This window comes from Falco biarmicus, chromosome 3, assembly GCF_023638135.1.
Source record: "Falco biarmicus isolate bFalBia1 chromosome 3, bFalBia1.pri, whole genome shotgun sequence".
Taxonomy (NCBI): Eukaryota; Metazoa; Chordata; class Aves; order Falconiformes; family Falconidae; genus Falco; species Falco biarmicus.
Window position 1 is genome coordinate 100,592,815 of NC_079290.1, and position 22,415 is coordinate 100,615,229.

At 42.8% G+C, this 22,415-nt stretch overlaps 1 long non-coding RNA gene across 4 annotated transcripts in view; it reads left to right on the forward strand.

Annotated features, from left to right (window-relative positions):
* The window catches only part of LOC130146659 (uncharacterized), a 268,364-nt gene that overhangs the window by 140,451 nt on the left and 105,498 nt on the right, over positions 1-22,415 (forward strand). For all 4 annotated transcript variants that reach the window (XR_008820973.1, XR_008820974.1, XR_008820972.1 and 1 more), the window contains one exon: positions 15,630-15,773. This is a non-coding gene — a long non-coding RNA (uncharacterized LOC130146659). The remainder of the gene's footprint in view (positions 1-15,629; positions 15,774-22,415) is intronic.

Below are 22,415 nucleotides of genomic sequence, written 5' to 3' on the forward strand. Positions count from 1 at the left end.
CCGTCCCCCCGTATGGCAGGGCTGGTGCTTGTGAGGCCGACACCAGAGCAACGTTGGCTGTGTGTTTGCAGCTTCCCACTGCTGGAAGCAAGTGTTGGAAACCTCCCTTTATGCCTAGGAACATTTCCATTCCTGGATGTGCTAGCTAAGGAGCTTGTCTTCCATATGGGTTGCCTGGCCTTGTTGCTCTGCGCCTGTTTCTAAGCCTGTACGTTCATTAATTTTATTTCTTTTCAAAACCTCTCAAAAAGTAGGTAGAGCAAGCATTCCATTGTATCTGTAAAGATGCTGACCTAGCATCAAATGGAAGAGTATGATGAAGTGATAAATGTTTCAAGCCCATGGCCTTTTATCTCTGGTCCACCCCCACCCCCTTTTTTTTTTGTTTTTAATGCTTCTCAAACTTAAGTGATTGAAAAGTTTTCCAGATCTGATAACTGCTAAGATTTCAAGTGAAACTTTTGGCTCCTATCCCGGCATGAGATCATACAAAGCTGAATTTGTACCAGAGTTTGAAAAGAAAATGAAAACACGTTACTGTTAATTTCTTTCAGCGATTTTTCAGCTTTGCCAGGCAAAAGCTTGGTCATTGGTTAACTTCCATGTACCAGTATCAAGATTTCTGAGTACATATGTGTGTATATATACATTTTCTCCACTAATAATGCATTTGATTTATACTCTTTTGATCTTTTATCCTTGCTAGCAAGACTCCTGGGATTTTTTTATTTTTTTATTTTTTATTAATAGAGGCTTTAAAATCTAGTGTTACTGAGAAAACTCACTATAAGAGAGAGGATGTACTGCAGCCCTGGCTCTGTCCCAGAGTTACCTTAAACCACAATAGAGCTAGGGTATCTCTTCTTTCACCTGTCTTTTTGCTTTTTTTATGTCCGATTGCTGTGATAGGCGTCAGTGAAAGCAATGGAGCAATGGCCTTGAACGTGTGCATACCTATAAGGGTAAAAGTGTGTCAGCTGCGTGTGTTTTCTGGGTCTCCTGTAAAATGAGGTAACTAATGCCTGAAGTTAGGACTTCAGGTTACCGAACAGGGCTGAACTTCAAGGTTGCAAACCCAAGCAATTGTAGGCTATAAAATTCTACAATTAAAGCTACTTGTTCATCCCTTTGGTAAATATTCATTTTGATTGCCTTTAATTACAGGATTGTGTACTATTTTTTTTTTTTTTTTTCCTACAAGGCCTGCATATTGTTCAGTGCACTGCATGGCTAATGCTTAATGAGTGGGTAGGTTGTTGATGTTTTGTTTCTCACCGTTTTTTGTATGGCCTTATTTGCTGCGTGGTTGGCAGATGGTGCACTGAATACAGAACACCTCACTTCCTTGTGGAGGGTTTCATGGCGTTAACACCAGAAAAAGTCACTGATTTTTCAATCAGTCCTAACGGGAAGCACAAAAGAATATATATATATATATATCTCTCTATAACCAAACTCTCAGCCTTGATTTAATTTTCTGGGGGGAGATGGTTACAACACAGTCACCTTGATGGACGACTTTAGTGGAGGAACTGGCAGGCTGTGCCGGCTCCGGCTCCTGACTCTCCTTTCTGTGGCAGCAGACAGCAGCGGGTCAAAGCTCGTGCTGGGGCACAAGGTATCTCCAAAACTGAAGGAATTTGGTGGAGATGTAAACAGCTCCAGCCCACCAATGTTTGCATCTCTCTGTTGTTGATTGTACATAGGAACATAGACTTGCCGTACTGGAAATCCTCTTCAGTGATCGCAGGTAACCATGCAGTAGAGCTTTTGCCCAGCCAGCCTAGAGTGCTCCCTCAGCAACCTGCTCTCCAGCGTTCAGTGCCTATTTAAGACCTGATGGAAACAAGCAGAGCTTCCAAACCTACAATAAGCTGCAGGAAGAGAAAACCCTTCATCTGGTTTCTGTCTTTGAGACTGTAAGCTCTTCAGGCTGGAGACTGTGCCTTCCCACATGTCGATAAAGCATTTCAAGCACTACATTAGTATAAACACCAGTGGATGAGCTCATCATATATCAAACAACATAATTAAATCAGCGCTTTATTCACTGTCTGTGTCTCATTATGGCTGCCTCCTAGGTCACACTGTAGCCTTGAAGATCATGTAGGAACTCGAATGTTGTAACAGCCCTCACAGAAACATTTGCTTTGAAGTTGGTGCTATTCATTTAGAAACCATTCTTTAGGAAAAATATACTTTTGTAAACTCTGGTCCTATTTTTGAAAAGCCATGTAAAAGGGAAACACTCATTATTGATTTTTGTCATAAATTGCCATGCATGAATATCAGCCTGCAGCCACCGATCACGTGATTGTGATGGGATTTCTTGATTGATTAGAGGTCTGAAAGCAGTCAAGCGGATGATGTATTAGAAAGAACCCAGTTTCTCAGAGGGGAACATGAGCTTGAAGTGCTGCTTGCCAAGTAACCAGACTTTGGGCATCAGCATAAGACTGGCAGTTTTAGAATTTAAGTGATGCTTACTTTTGTCTGCTACTTTAAAGTGTGCTCCCTTTAAAACGATGTAAGAAAATATTTTAAGTGGGATCCTCCTTCCCCCTTTCACAGTGCTGATACCCACACTTTGAATGTCATGTTATATCAGCACTTATATGTGTTTTATACTAATAGATCCTTGTGTATGTTTTACAAGGAAGTAGGCTACCAGTTTTGTCTGAGCAATAAGGTACTTGGAAGTCTGAAGTCATAATCATAGATATGCACATAAGCCTTGTGCCTCACCAAGTACGATGCCTTGGGCATGTGTTATTGCTTGCCTATGCCATAATTACTGTACACATGTAGCTACAGGAATATACCCATATGGTTTTCCTACTGTAAACTTTCAGGTGACTTGCTAATCTAGGCCAGTACTCAGAAGGAAGGGCTGGTCTGAGATCTTAATAATTACAAAGCTGGCATACAAATTTCGGCATTAAGGCTCTCCCAGATCCACTTGAAATCAGGTTACATTCATATTCTGTTTTATTTTTTGAATGGCAGCCTGACAGCATGCAAAGTTGTGATGTTGTTGCTTGACCTGCTCTCTCCCAGCCTTGCTAGCAAGGGAAAAAGAGGGAAAGATACTTAGGGTTTATATTCTCTTGCCTTTGCCATAAATGAAGGAGACTTCCCGCCGCCCCCCCCCCCGCCCCCCCCCGGCAAGTTCCCTGAATGAATTAATATTAACTGATAAATTTACTGGACTAAACCGTGTTTTTCCTCCCTAATATTTATCTATTTCTCTCAAGTGCTTTTCCTCGGTACCAGTAGCGATGGCACAGAACGGTGAGTTGATGCTATGTGTTATGGGCTGCTGTTTGCTAAATTTGAGCCCCAAAGCAGGAAAGCGACGAGAGATCAAAGGCGGCTTTTTAGTGTTCTGCAGGACAGGCGGGCTCCAGAAATCAGACATGAAAGCAAAGTTGTGCAGCTCACCCAAACAGCCACATTGAAGGTGCAGGGCATCTGTCAGCTGGGGCTCCTCTGGGATGCTCTCCAAAGCACTTCCACGAACCTGCTGCTGCAAAGATGGGAGGTGGTGGTGGGGGATGGTGATGAGGAGGAAGGACTTGCTGGGTCCTGCTGGAGGTTGGAGTCAGTAGCTCCTGCTAGGTAGCTCCCCTGCTGGGAAGAGCAGCTCTCCTGGCAGGGTAGGAGAGCTGTGGGAGGGCAGGGAAGGCTACTTGCCCACAGGCTAGAGCTGGAAATCACCTGGCTCCTGCTCAGCTGGTGAAACAACAGCAAGGAGAATAGTCTGTTATCCTGCCTAAAGATGAGTGCCTTCATGTGGTTCTGGGGTGCTAGAGAGGAGTTGCTTCTAAGAACCCTGCTGTTCCTAGCCTATTCTTGTTTTCCTCTTCAATAACATCATCTGAGCAGGGTTTTTTTTTAAAAAAAAATCATTGGTAGACAACAGAAATACAGGATGCTCCGTACCAAAATTTCCAGTGTCTTCAAAAACTGACTTTAATTTTATTATGTTGCCTGAGTGGCTTGATTGTTGATGGGTTAGGCACTTGGTAAACCTCCTAATAAAAAGAATAAGGACTTTTTATTGGGTTTACACACTTTTTTTATGTCTTTGTTCATGTTCTGTTATTTTGCTGTGATTGTTTTTTAAAATAGCTAGAGTGAAACAAAAGTGGTAAACCCTAATTTAGAGGTGTTAGCAAGAGCTGGCTCACTCTGATAAGGGTCAGCCAGGCTTCACTGGTTCTGTATTATAATCCACTACCCACTGTGGTTTATCCTTTCCGAATATTACTCTTCTGTTATACTTGCTATCATCTCTGTACAGATGATAGCTTAATACTCGCAAACGACCTAAATACGATGAACAGCAAGCCATAAAAACTCTAAAATCATATCCCTATGAGAAGAGAAGGGCAAGACTGGCAAACTTGTTTTTCTTAGGACAAGTGTGAACAAGTGTTGGATGTAAAGAAAAAGTATCTTTTTTTTTTTGCTACTTTTTTCTTTTTTCCTTTGCTATGGGGGCACAATTCTCTTTTCTGTTTGCAGTCATCCAGCTTAGGTGTGTTGAGTGCAGGGCCTATTTGCTTGTACACAGCATGTGTTACACAATGCCTGCAATACACAGTGATGTACAGCTTTCAACAGGGAGCCAGCTCGGAGCGCAGGCGGAGCAAGCTCGAGTCTGTCTGTACCTGCCTGCGTAAAGAGATCCTTAGAAGAAAGCAGACACCCCCATTTTCTCCTTATTACTGCATTACACCAGAGGCAAATGCTCTAATTAAAATTTGCAGTTAGCAGCGGATTGTTCTAACTGCTGTAAATTTCAGTCATGTTAAGACTTCCTGGCGGTGGGAGGAGAGGTGCAGGGAACCGCTCAGCGCAAACAAGGGCTCTTGCGTAGTTGCCTATCGCAGCCCAGCCCCTCTCTCCCATACGTTTTGTTAAAGCATCACCTATGGCACCTTGTAGCAGGGAAATTGCTTAACAGTTCAAAAGAAAACATGACTAATGCTGTATAGCGGAGGAGCAAAGATCTGTCGTTTATTTTAAGAGGATCTAGCCATATCCTGCTTTCTCCTAGGCAGAGAGTGGGGAAAGGTGCTTGACAAAGCTCAAAGCAGCCTTGCTGTTGCCTTTGTGCCAGCATGTTGCTTCCATCGGTCTGACACAGTGGGAAAAACTGGGAACTTGGATAACAAGGATGGTAAGATGAAGAAATAGGAATTTTGATAAAGGCATTAGAGAAAGGTTTTGCATATCTAACAACTAGAGAAATAGAAACTTGGAAAATGACTAGTTTTCTGAATGGGTCCCGTTTTTTACCTTCTCGGTCAGTGTGTTTATTTACTTTGGCTGTCCTGATGGCGACTCAAGTACTGTGCCAGGTTAGTCTTCTGCTTACTTTTATGAGCTGGATGGCTGAAAATATCTTCCTTCCAAATATTTATTTGCTATCCTACACTGTGCTGTTTCCACTGCTCACCTAGACCAAGGAAGAATGCCCAGTTAATTTTCTTCCTGGAATGGGAGGACATGATCATATGGGAGCTATCAAAAGAGGTGCAGCCTGGCATGTTTTTACCTTTTCCCTTCTACAAGGGTGCTTTTCTCTTGGGCAGGCTGGGCAGAAAGCTGCGGGTCTGGACGTGCTCTTTCTTGTTGAGCATCATTTAGCAGCCTGTGTTTGGGATGGAAGAGCAGAGTTGATGGGGTCGTATTCACATGGAGCCCCTGCTTCCTGTTGCACTGAGTTTGACCTAACATAAGCAGCTGACATAACATCACTGTGGGTGTTGCCAGCATTTTCTTCATTTAATATTAAATTTGGGGGGAGAAAAAAAATTAATACATGTTTTCTTTTAAAAAGGAAAAAGAAAACCCCAAAGGATCTTGGCTGGCTCTGCATGCCCTATAGGTATGTCTGGTTGGTTTTGATGAGCGAGGTGCTGTCCTCCTGTTTACCTCTCTCAAAGGAAGTGTCTGTTGACATAGTCTGTGTTTCAATCATCTTTATTATACAGCACTCTGGGAAGCCTTTGGGCAAGTGGAGCCAGCCATAAAAGCAGTTTTCTTGGTCACAAAGAGAGACGAGCCTGACCAGACACCCACAGTTCGTATGTCTTTATTTGCAGAGATCTGTGCCCCGATAACCTCAGACCCCGCAGCAGCTGAGGTCAGCTTAATTGGGAGTGCTGCGGGGGACGGCGGGCAGACTCTCGGGCAGACTCTCGGTGGCTGCCATACTTGCCCTCTCACCGCAGCCATAAGGACCCGGCGGCACCGCCGGGGGGGCTGGGCTCCCTGACCAGCCTGGCTGGGGTTTCCTGCAGCAGGAGAGCTGGGGGGTGGGTATTACCAGGCTCAGAGGCAGCTCACAGGTGTCCTTCACCCCCCTCCTTCCTCCCTCCTACGTGTTTTCCATGCACGCTCTCACCATGGGGTGCTGCTCAGTGTTTGTTGCCCTCAGCATGGCTCAAACATTCACAAGATTTCACGTGCCATTACCCGGGTGAGGCTCATTCACTGAACGGCATCCAAAGCGTTGCACAGTGCAGGTTTGCGTCCGGACAGTTGGTCCCTGCATTCAGTGGGGAACTGCTGCTGGTAAAGGTTGGCCATGTCATCAAAGCTGTCCGTTAATATTTACACGAGGAGAGAATTTTCAGATTGAAGTTTGCATGTCAGGGCTGAACTGTCGTGGGTGAGAAAACTTTGGATGGTTTGCATGATGTTATAGCAGCATCTTGTATTATGCTCTTGTAAGTCTTTCAAATAGGTGAAGTTAGCTTTGGTTTGCCATATTTTCCTCTACTGCTCAGTGATGAGTTCCAGATTGGTGCTCATGAAAACAATGCTAGGCAAAAAGCATCCATCTTTTTGGGAAAAGGTGGGGCCCTGACCGGCCGCAATGTGCCCTCGAGGCCTCTTTCTCCAGATCCATGACTGCCTGGCACCTCTGAGGGGCTAAACCCATCCATCTTTCGAAAGAGGAATGGCTTTATACTGGGCTAATAGAGAGTGAGTTATAAACCTTCCCCGCTCAAGATGTCTGCAGTACCAATGTGGAGCTTGATTTTATCTTGGATAGTTTGTACCATAAGACAGTTGTGATCTCTATCAAAAATTGTTACCCAGGAAGGTGGTTAAGAAACAGGGTATGAGTGACCCAGTCGTCAAGCATAAGGCACATCTTGTGGGGCATGGGGAGCTGCATAACAGCTAAATATTCAAATATCAATTAAAATAATTTACAGAGACATGCACTAATGATGAAAGCAGCTTGTGCCTTCATTGTAGTCAAAGATTTCAAGGCCAAATTCACTGCAAATATAAACAGTGGTGCAAATTATATGCTAGAGCCCAATTGTACCCCTGCAGGCTATAAATAACTCCTATTTTAAGTCACTGGGGGTTATTTGTCTCCTGTGGGAGAGACTGTAGTCTGTGGTGTAGCTGACCAGAAAATGGTTGTTAGTGATAAAGTGGTGTAATTTGCATTGATTTATTATTCATTGGCTGTACAGATCAAGTGCAGCTTACCCAGCAAGAGGGATTGACACCAGGTTCTTTTGTTGCTTAAACAAATGTCCCTGTTGAGTATAACTGAGCGATGCTATTGTAGCAGAGGGGAGTTTATCGCACACCTAGTTTGTAACTCTAAAACATGTATCAGACTTCAGTAAGAGATGACTCCAAGCTTAATTTTGGTCTGTCACTGTAAACGAGGGCTGAAAACTATTAGAAGTAGGTGTATATAATGAAAAATAGAAGACGGTTCCTCGAATTTATCTAAATCCCCTGCATCTGATAACATGTGTATCCTGCTTTAGAATCTCTCGCCTTGCATCTAGCATCCTGCATCTGAAACAGAAGGTCTTTATTAGCTACAGAAAGGAGGAATTTGTGTTTAGTGTGGGCAAAATTAAGTTGAAGATAGCCCAAGATTGTTCTTGTAAGGCTTTCTTCTGAAAGTGTTGACTTCAGAGCTTCCAGGTACTATGAGATGTATTATGATTGACATAAGCACGATATTATCAGTGTCTACTTTGGTGTTCTTCTGAAAACTGTAGCTCTTGGCAGAAAACAACTGATAAAAACTGCTTTGTTGAGTTTCTTTTCTTTTGCTCCTCACCTCTTAAGTCAGATTTCTATTTTTGGTGGTTGTGGAGAAAAACCTGGGAATATGAAGCAAATGCTTCTTCAAACTAAAAAAAGAGGAAGCAAAATAAAAAGGAAGAATATATCTATTTTAACTGTTATTTTTCAGTTAGTTTTGGGGGGAGGGAGAGTATTTTATGTTCAGGTTCATTATTTTTAAGTGTGTGTGGCCACCACTGCAGGTTTTGAACCATCCTGCTCTGCAATTCCACAGTGATTTTGGCTGCCAAAAAAATTGGTGGTAACACAGAGAGGAAAGCAATGCTGGAGGAAATCATCAGCGGCTTTCTGATGATTCATTTTGCTTTGTACATTGACATAGCATCAGCCTCCCTCCATGAGTCCCAGTTATGATCTGCCTTTGAATAAACACTCTGTGTCCTGCCACTGGCCGTTGTTCACACCCTGGTATGAACTTGCCGAAAGGAGTGCTGTAACTCTAAATTGCTCTTTTTGGGCCATTTTTTCTGGCAAAATCTGAATAAAATAATAATCTTGGAACTTAACTCTCCTCCTAAAAGAAGCATGTTCTGTCCATTTACAGCTGAACCATTTTTGCAGCATATTCCTTCACATTTTTGTTAAAGCTTAACAAAATTGTTTAGAGAGCTCTAGTGGCTGCACATCAATCTGATATAACCAGCTGATTAACGTGACTGATTTCTGCAGCGAATTTCTCTAATCACTTCTTATTTACAAACTGAGGTGGTTTTGTTTAAAGCAGCTATGCTGTGAGTGTTCATCCATCTCAAAAGTTCATTCCTTGACTGAAGTAAGTTTAGGAAACACAAGTCTAATGAACCCCTGTGACAAACGGTGCCCATAAAAGAAGAGGTCATACGCAAAGTCTCTGGTAGTGTTAATCCCTTGTGTCAACTCCTGCAGACGAAGTGAAAAAAAAATATTTTTTTTTGAAGATAGGAGAAAGGACATCATAGTGAGTGTAGGGAAATAAGAGAGAAACCAGTACTTCGAAGCCTGCAAGGAATTCCTGCAAGGAAGTGTGCAGGAAGCCAGGCAAGGCTGGATTTCCATTATCCAGGCTACTGGCTGACAGCTGGGGATTTGAAATAATCTACAGCTTTTTTGGGGGAACTTATTTAGACCTTGTAGACTTACTCTACTGGGAAATAGAGTGGTTCCCTTGTTAGAAAGAAGGTAAAATTATCTAGTCTGTCTTCTTAGGCACTGAGCGGCGTCTCTGCTGTGATGCATCGTGCTTTTACATAGTGCAAGTACTGAATCCTTCTGCGTGTTTATTCTGTTGGTAAATATAATCCTAACTGGTATTACACAAACAGTTTCCAATCATAAATATAAGAAATATTTAGCAGCTGTGTCCCCCTGTAGGGAACTCAGTAGGACAGATGTCCACGGGTACTGGGATGCAGTGGAAGCGAAGTCTATGCACTGTATAGACAAGTCAGTATAACTCCGTTGAATTGTAGCACGGCAGGAGTGGCTTCAAGGAGGTTTCAGATGGCCAGGTCTGTTACACAGGGTGTCAGCAAAAGCTGTGGCGTGCTAGGCAAGGTCGGTTTTGGTGGGGGGAAATAATCATATAAGTGGATATATGAATATGTCATTCAATATTTAAGGACCACTGAGAATCTATTAGTCATCTTCAGCAGTCTCCATGCCTTTTATTTTTTAAAGCAGGCATGTTTTCCGTACACTTTTATGACAATTTTTTGTTTCCTTTTAATGCTCTGTACATCTGGGAGGATATTCTACGTATGGCTTTCAGAGTAGGAATAATTCTGCAGGTTTCCCTTTATTCTCTGTACCTTCTATTCTGATCACTCAGCTATGTTTGTACTTGAGTCCTGCCTGAGGAAAATCTAAGTTTTTTCCCAGTGGTGGTGGTGCTATTTTTTCTACACTTATGTTACAGATCAGAATTCTGTCCAATATCACCTTCAGTTTGACTTTTCTTTTAGCTTCTCTTGCAAAAAGTTGTCTGGTGTTTTTGGATATTTGTGAACTTCGGAAGAAAAGGCATTTCTCATCCGTATGTACTGCTAAAGCTTTTGCCCAGACTCGTGTCACCTTATGATTCTCTCTCTGCCATGTTATTTTCCTTGTTTTGGCATGTGCTCCCTTGTTCTGTTAATATCCCTTTAGAGTGCTCTTACAAGAGGTCTTCTGATCACATCACCTTTAACTTTATACTTTTCTCTTTAGATTTCCCTTTACTTTCCACTACCTTAAACAAAAATAAACTTTATTTTTAAAGCTCTTAGCAGTCCACCTCTAGCTGTAATTCGTACGGTCTTTGGAGACTGACTCGTGCTCTCCCTTGGCCCCTGACGCCTGCCTGCCTCCCTCCCGGATTCGGTGTTTTAAAGTGGTGCTTCAGTGTTTGTGCTCTTTCATAGGAGAAACCCATCAGGATATGCAGGTCTCTCCCCAGTTCTACTTTTGCCATGATATCTGCAGAAAATTTGGATGCTGGTGATCAGAATTCGTTCAGTCCCTAGAGAAGGCCCATAGGTGAGGCGGGCAGATGGAATGAAAGCTTGGGCTGTGTTTCTACTGGGATCTATTTGATAAAATAGAATATTTCTTAAGGGATGGTCTACATCACTGTGTGGGGTAGTAGCCTTTGATACTGAGTCTGTTACAGCAGTTAAATATGTCAGGAAATGATGGGAAAAGGTCTGAAGATGCTCATACAATATTAATGCCTGGCTTTAGTCTGTAGGAAGTAGAAAAGGGAGAAGATGGAATAATGGATAATGGAAGGACAGCAAGAAAAAAGGGAGGGATAGAAATGATAGGGACATTAATTGGACAAACAGGACAGTTAAAAGGTTTGTGCCTATAACCTGACAAGGCAATTGGTTGTGGGCCAGTTAGAAACAAGAAAAAGGTTTGTACTTCAGTACCAGGTCTATAGGATAGACGAATCTAAAAAACCAGTGAAGACAAATGTAGGGAAGAATATTATTCTGCTATGCATCTAATCTTGCTGGAAAAGTAGTATTTAGTTGTTGTGTTCAGGAAGAACAGAAAAAAGAAGGTAGTAGGCTGTCCATGAGTGTTAATTATGTGAAAGATCATTAAAAAAGAACCAAAACAGACCAAAACACACATACACAAAACAACCAAAACCCAACCAGCTGACACACAACAGGAAAGGACATAGTGAGTACTAGAGTATCTGTTCTGGTTTTAGCAGCCAATGGTGAGATCATAGATGATCTAAACATGAGAAATAACTTCAGATCCAAGTGATCAGGAATTGATTTAGTTGAAATGACGGGAGGATGAGAAGTATGCCCTTAATTAAAAATTGCCTTTGCAAGACAGCAAACCTGAGTCTGTCAAACCACTAGCAAAGCAAGCCAGCTGCACTGGAGAGCTCAGGGGCCTGAACAGTGCAGAAACTGAAGTTTTTACAAGTACTCCAGCAGCCTGGATTTGGTGTCCCAAGGGAGGAGAAAAAGTTATCGGGGAAAGGCTGACAGAAATGCCAGAATTCAGGCTGAATGGAAGCTAGCAAGGAATGTTTAGACACAGAGAAAAAGGATGTTAAGCCATATAAAAAAGTTCCAAACAGCAGGAGGGCTATTTTGTAGTGGTGCTGCTTGTGCAGGGATTAAGTTAGATGTAGCCTCAGTGTAAAAAAACACACAAACAAAGAAACCCAAACAAAAAACCAAACCCAACCAACCAACCAACAAAAAAACCCCCAACCACCACAGCACACCCATCACACATCACCTCAAAGAAACCTTCATGGTGACCATCAGGAGAGAAAAATCTGAATGCGGTGGAAGCAAAGCTTCAGTATCGCAGTACTCCTGAATTGCATGGAAGTAGCTAACCTTGTACCCCCTAATTCCTAAATTGAAGGTATGACTGCAAGGATTTTTAGCAAATCCTTCAGCACCCACTGTCTGTCTATGTTTTGTGCTTAATTGTGTCAGCTACCCGGAGCAGAAGTAATTTTGTGTTGTCACACCTCTGGGTGCTGTGGTTATTGAGGGTTGTTAGGTCAATTCAGGAAGGTTTAAAATATATAGACCTTAGAAAAAACTTAAAGAGGGTGTGAAAAGAACTTTAAGTGTGTGATGCCATGTTAGGAAACTAAGTCAAGGGTTTATTTGGAGTTTTTCTGATTGAACAGAGAAGGGGGAGATGAGTTCCGCAGTTGTGCCTTTTGTGCTCTGGCAGAAGGCTGTGGCATTTTTGGGACACTCAAGGGGAGAATGTTGTGAGGCTGGTTAGGATAAAGTACAGAGTGAGAGATTTAAGCTGCTGAGACTGGAAGAAAGGGGCTGAAAGGGAGTGGTTGGGCTTGATACTCGGGAGGAGAGAAGGAAAGTCACAAGTGACTTTGAACGTGCTGTTGTAAGCATTGAAATCCCAACGTTGGTATTGGTTGTAGAGAGAGGAGGAAGTTTTGTAGGGAAGGCGTTTAGTGTTAGGGCAAATTAATTTATGTAGGTGACAAACTGTAAAACTTGAAAATTTGGAAGGTAAAATGAAGCATGTGTGTAAGTGCAGAGTAGGTGGCTTAGAAGGGGAAAAGATGTGTCAGACAACATGGTTTCATGACCTGCTCGGTCTGATTTAAGGCTCCTGGCCTGTACCCATCTCCTGTCCCTTACCACACATTCCTCCCCTTGCCCTCGTGTCAGATCACCTCAACATCCTTTGGCAATCTTGAAATGGTGTCTGAACCATCAGTGTGGAGGTGGGTGCTCAAGTCGTGACCTAAAGAGCTCACCCAACTGCTGAACTGAGCAGAGCAGCAGTGTGCCAGTGGCAGCGCTTTCAGAAGCACCCATCGATGTGGTGGGCTGCCCAGAAGAGAGAATGATCATTCACAAGAAAACCAGAGGCTGCTCTGAAACCTCCATGAGGATGAGATGTCAGAGCGATGGTGATGGTCAACAGTATCAAAAGAACCAGAAGGGCCAAGCAGGAGGGGGATAGAAGAAGATCCTTGAGATTTGCCCAGGAAGAGATCATGAATGACCCTGGCGAGAGCACTTTCATTCAAAGAGAAACAGCGGAAGCAGGGCTGGATGGGATCCAGTGTTCAGTTGGAGGAGAGGAAGCGAGTGGGTTGGCTTCAGCCTACGCTTGCAACAAGCTCGTAGATAAGGGAAAGGAGGAAAGGAGTAACTGAGTAACTGCTGGGATAGGTGGGGCTGTCATCTTGTCGATGTTGGAAAGGGAGGACGGAGTGAGAAGATAAAGGGGCAAACAGGGACTAAGCTTGGCTGAAGCAGAAACATGCAGTTGAAGACAAATGGAAGAGGTTAAAGAATCTCAGATGAATATAGCTAAATAGTCTATAGGTTCTGTATGGTGATACATCAGCAAACTGGGGTTTGGTGGGTTTTGGTTTTTTTTTTTGGTAGGAATTAGCAATTGGAGAATTCAGTTGGAAAAAAACAAAACCAGCAGCTTCATGCTTAATGAAAAATAAATTGGCCAAGCAAACTTTTTGCAGTTGTAACCGATGTGAAGCAGCAGCACATTGCTGCTTTCCTTTCCCTCTTTCCACCCCCACGGCCACGGCAGACAGCAGGGCATAGTGCCGACATGTGCTGGTGTTACAGTGGCTGCTACGGGGTTCGCTTGGCTCTGGAAAGCAAGCGGTGTGTCCAGCCTTCAGGGACCGCACAACCTAATTGTCTGGCTCTGGTCCAGCTGCTGATCGACCCAATAAACTCTAATGAATCTGGATTCCTGCAGTCTGATTTGCTTCCTTTCCCCGTTATGTGCCTTTCTCAGTCCATGAAGAGCTGAAACCTGAGTGCTGGCTTTGACAAAGGGAGTGAGAGAGGGGGGAAGGAGGGGAAGAAAAGGCAGATAACAGCCGAATGTAATCAGTGTTTTATTACCATCCCCAGGAAGTGGGAATGGCTTTAAAAAAAAGAATAGTAGTAGGTTGGAGCAAGGAAAGTTAGTTATGGTGAGGTTATTTGACAGGAAATTACAAAATACAAACAGACAGAAGAAACACATTTTAAAACAGGGTAGGAAATCTCAAGTTACTTCACTGTGTATATTGAAAAACCCCAAAGCAAAGGCTGAAAATAGCAGTTTAAACAAAAGCTATCTTATCTGATAAAGGCATTTCAAGCACAAAAGGAAATTTATATATTGGGTTGACAGTCTTAAAATAAACTGATTGTCGCGATAAACACCATAGATTTAATTGTGGGAAAAAATTGGGTTCATTTGTATGACCTGCAGATACAGTAAATTCCCATGTAAATTCATTCCTTTCCTTTCTTTGCACATTTCTTGTCTCCTAAGCAGCGTTTATCAGTGTTTTCCAGAAATTGTAAAGGTAGATTTATGCATGTAGGACGAGACTGATAAATATGTGCATATTTTAAAGATTTCCATGCAGACCAGCTAGGATTAATTTCCTATGCTACTGTGTGAAAGCATGTTAATGGTACTTCAGCAAGTACCATTCAGATTCAGAAAGATTTTGGCAGAAATAGATTGTTTTGAGATGAGAGTGAAAATTCCAGTACCAGTGATCAGAATTATTATTTTATTCATCTCTTTGTTGGTATACTTATGATATGCTCTTGATTACTTGGTGTGCCTTTTCACTTTCTGTGTGGAAAGGAAACCGTTCTGTTACTGCATCACCTCCATCCTGAGTCTGTAAAGCACTTACAAGTGTGAGGAGAGCAGAACTTGCTGGCGTGGGTCTCTTGTAGCCCTGCTGTAGGCACCAAAGCTGCAAAGAACAGCAAGGAGGACCTTTCTGGTACCCAGACTGTCATGGAGTCTTCTGTTACCAACAAAGTTATCTTCAAAGGAAAGGGGCTGATTTTTGATTTTTTTTTTTAAGCAAATGCTGCTCAATTGCCAGTGTTCTCCTTACCATTTTTCTTTGAATTTTACTGCCAAGACTTTTAAATAAATATTGCATCCTTATAGATATGTGCCCTTCTAGTGAGATAGGTTATGTATTATAGGGTTGGTACAATCAGATTTGCTGGGCAGGAGGCAGCAGGAAGAAGGGGAAGAAGTAACTCAGTTGTGCAAATGATAAATTATTTCTGTTAAGAGATATCAAACACCATGAGGCAAATATCTTGCTTGCTCTTGACTGAAGCAGTAACAAGAAGCATTAAGGGGTTTATAGATACACCTGTCTGGAACTCTGCGTTCCTCCCCTCTCCCTGCTCATCAGGCTGCGTATCTGACAGTGTGGCAGGCACATCTGTGACCTGGTGCCTCATCGTTCCTGCTCAGCCCTGGGACACATGTACTTTTGGGTTGCTTTTCCCAGTGAATTTGTCCTCTGTTCCTGTGACATGCTATTGTTCACACTGTGGAGCCTTCATCATCTATGAATACGGCACAATAAAGTCTGGTAAGAGGGCACTCGCTGAGGTATTAGGAGTTAGTGATGCTTCTCCTCAGCTAAGGTGCAGCGTGGCATCCTTGTCGCTGAGTTAGGTAAGTGGTTGCTTTCATCTGCATTTTCTCTTTCCCTTTTACAGGTGATTCAGGTATGCCTGGAAAGCTCTTGAAGACCAGAGGGCTCAGAATTATCTGACCTCAGGAGGCTCAGAGCATCACTGAAGCCTAGCACAAAGGCGAGTTCACATCACCTTGCATTGAGGGACACACGACTACAAGGCCAGGTATGTCTTATTGCTGGAAACTCTTGCTAGGAGTCCTATAAAACTGTCAAGATCTGATGGGTCCATAAGGGTTTTTGCTCTGTTTAACAAAGAAATATCACTTGTCAACGGACCATGAGGATCAGGTTGCAATATAAATATTCTGAACCTGTGATCGCTGGGTTTTGCACTCAAAATAAATAGAAGTGACACCTGTGTAGGAAAGAAGCTGATCTTTTTCCTATTGATTTATGACTTATTTAAGTGACCTCCTACTTTAACAGGATTTCATAAGTCAACTGGGAGACTTCGTGAGGGAAAGTTGTGGGAGGAAAGTAGCTTCCTCCTTAAGAGGAGGGCATTGGTGTTGCTATGAATCACTAATCCAAAACAGAGTATTTAAAAAGAAAGAAAGAAAGAAGCTGAAAGCAAATAAAATAAGAAATGGAGCTAAAATACCTTTCCAAGAAGCATGTATTGAGTCCATGGAAAAACTAGGAATAGAATCAGTCATTCTTGACTGACTCATTTTTTTTTCTTGTTAGATTTCAGGTGTTGGATTTTTTTTCTGAAACCTTCTACAGTTAATCCCCAATACAATTCTGAAATGTAGATGTGGTACTTTTGTAGAAGGAGATCAATAAAATGTAGAGTCCCATAGCCAGCTCTCCAGAATGCTATTGGAAGTAGTGGGAACTTGTGTTTTTCCCATCTGTTTTTTTCAGCACTGATCAATACAGACTGCCATAGCTGATAGAAGATTTTCTTAGTGTTAAATAGCATGCTTGAAAATTAGCATCTCTGAAGAACACCAAGATCACTAAAAAAATTAAATTCTGGCTGTTTCTATGAAGTATCTGTAACAATCAACTTTCCTCTTTTTAAAATTGAGACATGTATGAATGAGATGTAAGGAGATGCCTTCAGCACAGGTGATCACGATGATACATCATTTTGGTTCTGTATTACTGCTATTTTATAACTATTATGTTACATATGCTGAAAAAGGAAAATGAAGTGGTGGAGATGCAGTTATGGCCCTACAACAATCCTTAGCAGAGGCTAATCCTGTCTGTGCCTGGGTAGCAAGCAAGTCCCTTGCTGATGGTGCATTAATGTTAGCTTTAACTTTTTAGCCAAAATAGAAAGCAGTTGCCAAAGTTAGGACACACAACCATTTTGAAAGTTTACTTTAACACAGTTTTACTGTATTTTGCCTTCATAATGATGCTAAAATGGATGGACTTTTTTTTTTTTTAACACTATTTTACATTAAACTGAAAGTGGGAAGACTACTTCGGGAAAATTCTGCTTGCTGATTTTGAAAGGTATGTACATGAAGCTCATTGGGACTACTGGGAGTAGATAAAGGCTAGGTCAAAAAATAAAGTTAGTCTTATCTTCCTGGCTGTGTTTATACGAGTTGCTTAAGCAAGTCTGTGCCATGGAGTGTGTTTTCTTGGTGACAGAACTGAGACTCTGTGTGTAGGTGACTGCCTTGAGATAAGAGCACACTGGTGAGAACTGGGGTAGGGACCCAGCTTCCCAACAGGACAGTGTTGTTCATGCCTAATCCCCTGGGAAGTGCTCCAATCACGAAAGGTGCTTCTGCAAGGCTGAAAGACCTACCAGCTGGATTTGGGGATTTGTAGGTCTGTTCAGCATTCTAAAATATGGCTCATTTATTGAACTCGTGTTCTTGCATCTTCGAAACTCCACTGTGAGTAAAGTTGGAACTAATTAACCAGGAACAGATGTAAACCATATTCTTATCTGAACCATATGTTATCCTTGTAGTTTATCTGTACTTGTTTCCTTTGAAAACAATGAAGGCTGAACGTATATTTTGCATGTATATGGTTTTAGTTTTGCAATGTTTTTATGGTTTCCAAATATAGACAGTAGTGCAGTTTGTTTCAAGGTGTTTTGAATACAGTACATGGCACATTTCCAGCTTCTTTCTAATCAGTCACTGGCTGGCTTTCTTTAAAATTTAATTTAAAATATGAAGTGAGTATTTTGCAGAAGCAGTTAATACAGCCTCAGTCTAGGACTGCAGTCTCTAGAGATTGGGTGGTATTTGTGATCTTTGCTCTTGCAGAGGAAGAATTCTGTGAAATTGTGTTGCTCCGTGTTACAAAACTCAGTTTCTTTTGAGCACTTACAGTTTGACTTTTTTTTTTTTTTTTTTTTAGGGGGGGAAGGTTGACAATAAAGTTGAATTTAATTTGAAGCCTCAGGAGACAGAAGTTTTACAAAAAATAAATCCATAAATCTATTTTTTAAAAATGCAAGGTATTCAGACCATTCTCCTTCCTGTTTTGTTGGCTGAATTAGCTTGAACGTTTGTGCATGAACAGTGTTACTGCACCTTCACAGTGATGAAAAGATTTTTCCTCCGGGGGCTTACTCAGTAGGGCCACAGTCTTGCAACTTGTGATGGGACAGGGAGGTGCTTTTCTCTGTTGTGGGACATTGGCAATTCATTTTATTGGTTGTGCAAGGCAGAAGTACTTCTAAAAGTCTCCTTTTTATTCCCGGCCCCTTCATGTGAAAGCTCTGCAGTTTGGCCTAAGGGAAATAGGCTACAAAAGGAGGTATCAAAATTTTGCAGCTTCTCCTATAGTGTGTTGATGTTGCTCCTTGAACCCAGCCCGAGGGAGCCATTAGGGCGATCACCTGGCAGCTGACGAGGAGAAGGGGAAGAGTGAAGTTTCCATAGCACGCTCAGACTGTAACAGCCACGGGACCTGTGCTTCTCGTTAAAACACAGCTTCAGAATTACCATGTTCAAACTTAGTAACACTTAAAATATATATTTACATAATGTTATGTAAGAGTTTTCTAAGTAGTGTATTAAAAATCATGGGGTATTACTTAAAATATTTTAACTGCCTATAACATTTTCTCAGTTAATAGCCAAGTATAGAGATTGTTTTCTTATGGATTGGTTTAAATTAAAAAGTAGACAATACATTTTCTAATGTTATCTTTTTTCCAAATATTGATTTTGAATTGAAGTAGATACAAAGATCAGGTCCTTTTTTCTCAGAATCACAGAATGGTTTCAGTTTGAAGGGACTTTAAAGATCATCTGGTTCCACCCCCCACTGCTGTATGCAGGGACACCTTCCATGAGACCAGGTTGCTCCAAACCCCATCCCACCAAGCCTTACTTTTTATTCCTAGGTTCTCTAGTTAATCCACTAAACACAAGCTAATTTTGTTGTATAATGGTATAACACAAACCATAGACTAAACAATATAGGCATATAAAACTGGTATTGAAGGGGGGGAAAAATATATATATACACTGTGTATGTTTTAACTGGAATAAATGCTACTGTCAGGGGAAGGCTGCATTAGAAAATGATTTTTTAAATGCTGAATACTGATGCATAGTAGAACAATGAACTATCCTTAGTATTTACAAAATTACAAATTATCCCAGCATACTAGATATTTGACTTTTTTCAGGCAATCGTGTACAAATGTTGTGACAGAGGTGGTCATAAATTAACAACAAATGCAGATTTCAGCAGAAATGTCAGCAAATTCTACATGACTTGTAGCTATCAAATGCCTGTGCTACACGTTTTCTGTGTGAATGTACTAAACTGGTTGGTGTTTCATAGACAGCTGCAGTGGAACTGGTCTTCACTAACGTGCTTTTTATCTATGCTCTTGTCTGTTCCACTTAAAGCTACCTGCTGGTGACCTTGTGTTACCAGCTTACACTCTGAGTCTAGAATGGCTTCACCTTTCTCTTCTTGCTCAAGCTTAAGCACAGGCTTTAGTCTTTGAGAGCTCAGTCTTATCATAAAACCCTCAACTCATTTTTTGCTGCTTTAGTTTCCACATTGTTCTTCTGGGTGGGAGATGCTCAGACCGGGGCTTCTTCCTGATTTTGCTCCCAGGTAATGCATGTCAATTTTACTCTGCTGCTGAAACAGTCAAACGTAAAAAGCAAGTAGCGTCTGAAATATACTCACAGTCTCCTAACAAGCCTGAATCTTGTGTCAGGCTTGTGTGTTATATTAAAATCAGGCTGAGCTGAATTCTTGAGATAAGTTTATGTCCCCAAGCAAATATTCTTTTTCTTTTTTATCTACTCAAACCAAGGCGTGTTTTAGTTTTGTGTAATATGTAACGAGAAGAAAGTGGGTAGAACATTATATATGAAGACACAGCTACTATGAGTGATATGAATTAAGACTTCAATGGGAGCCGATGTCCTGAGCAGAAAGGACCATGTAGGTATGACTCTTCTCCAGCAGTTTTGGGATCAGTGGGATCTAACGGCTGGCCTGTAAGCTCAACAGTGGCTAGTGATTTAAACCCAGCCTCTTTAAAACCAGTGACTGATAGAATTTGAAACATCGGAGTCGGACAAATGATAACAGATAAATGCCAGGATACTGGCTTATGTGTCTCCCTGCTCGGTTCCTTACAGCCTCTCCTTCCAGGCATCCTGCCTAGCCACGGGGGAAACACCTTCAGCCAGCGCTCGGTTTGGGTTTATCTTGTACCTGCATTCACTGGTACTGTCAGCTGCACGACAAACACTCCGGGCAGTTTCAAGAGTCTTCCTCAGAGATCCACAAACCCAAAGTAGCCTGTTTCTGGTGTGGTAGCACCTTGGGAATGAGGAAGGAAGAAAGTCAGCTTCAGTGTACGGCTGCTGTTAATGATGAACCCCCTTTTCCTGGGTGAAGAATATGGGGAGTCCTGCAAAGACTGGAGGAGCTGTCTGGGTTTGCAACCAACGCAGGGGGATTAGTGAATTCAGAGGGGGCTTTCCCAGGCTGCCTGGAAAGCCAGGAAGAACTGGTCATGGAATGAAAGGCACTGCAATCCTGAGTATAGGATGGACCCACCTGTCCTTGCTGTATGATTTGAATTGGGTTGAAGTAACTGCATCAGGTTTTTGAAGGCATGGAGGAAGGCATCTTCCACTAATGTGCTCACAGTCTGTAAGAGACCTTTTGCAGAACTGGGAACAGATTTTGGGTCACTTCTGAAAAACAGATCAGCATTGGACTTTAATGAGCAGCCTGTTTGGTTACAGCTGCTGAACACAACATGTGTGCTGCCTTGCATATGGTGAGGCTATATCCAGCTGTAGTTCTCATGGAAATACTGTGGATATTGGAATGGAAGCAGAAACTCCTTTATTTTTGTAGTACTGTAATGCTGAAAGTTTTTTTTCCACCACAGCAGCTCTGTCTCCGTACCTGCCTCTTAGGAAAGTTTAACACAGTTTGGAGCTGTTTTCACTTGTAGTGGAGAAAGGTAAACCCTGAGTAAGTGTAGCCATTTTTTGGAAGGCTAGGTAAGATGCCAGGCGGTCTCGTGTACAATTTTGCCAGGTTTAGACACTGGGGAAAGAATCAAACTGTGGAAGAAGCTGTTGTACTAGAAACTGTATAAATATATACAACCAGCATGTAAAAGTTTTAAATTATTTTTAAATGAGGTCGGATTTGTTTGAGTGAATTACATTTAACAGGGAAAGATGCAAGGTGGTCCCCACTGCTTAAATGAACACAGTCCAAAGTCTTTTTTGATCTCTGATGGTATGCTCTCTTGGCATACTCCTGGCTCTGTAGTGAGGAGGTCCTTGCAGCTTGCTCCAACTTTAGCCACCTACTGTTGCTTTCTGTTCTGCCCGTCCTGAGCTTCTGGGATCTTTCCCGCTTGGATTGAAGTGTGAACTGAGCATGTGGTATTATTTCTTCTCCTTTTCACTGCCCCAGCTCACCTAGCTGAAGAAAGATAAGAGACATAAACCAAGAAACCTTAGTGGTGTACTAGTGGTGGAGACAGCAAATCCTAGCATCATTTAGGTTGGAAAAAAACTTTAAGATAATAGAGTCCAACTGTTAAGCCAGCACTACCAAGGCCACCACTAAACCCTGTCCCCAAGTGCCGCATCAACGCATTTTTTAAACGCCCCCAGTGCGGGTGCCCCCTCCCCAGGCAGCCTGTGCCGGTGCCTGACCACCCTTCCAGGGAAGAAATGTCCCCTCACCCCCACCCTAACCCTGCCCTGGCGCAGCTCGAGGCCGTTCCCTCTGCTCCTGTCGCTCCTTCCCTGGGAGCAGAGACCGACCCCCTGCCCACAGCCCCCTGTCAGGCAGCTGTAGGGAGCCATCAGGGCCCCCCCGAGCCCCCTCCTCTCCAGGCTGCCTCCCCCCTCAGCCTGTGCCCCAGCCCCTGCCCCAGCCCCTGCCCGGCTCTGGACACGCTCCAGCCCCTCAGCGTCCCTCTGGCAGCGAGGGGCCCAGAGCTGAGCCCAGGGCTCCTGGGGACCCCGTACCGCTGGCCTCGGCCCCTGGGCCCGGCCTGCCCAGCCCCCGCAGAGCCCCCTGCCCCCAACACATCAACACTGCCCCAGCTGGGGCCACCTGCGGCTCATGGAGAGTGCTGGAGGGTGCTCGCAGGTGGGCCTCAGCACTGAGCCCCAGGGAGCACCACTTGTGACTGGCACCAACTGGATTTAACCCCATTTAACTGTTTGGGTCCTGCCATCTACCCAATGCTTTACCCAGTGAAGAGTATACCCGTCCAAGCCATGAGCACCCAGTTTCTCAAAGAGAATGCTCTGGGAAACTGTGTTGAAGGCTTTACTGAAGTCTAGGTAAAGAAGATTCACAGTCTTTC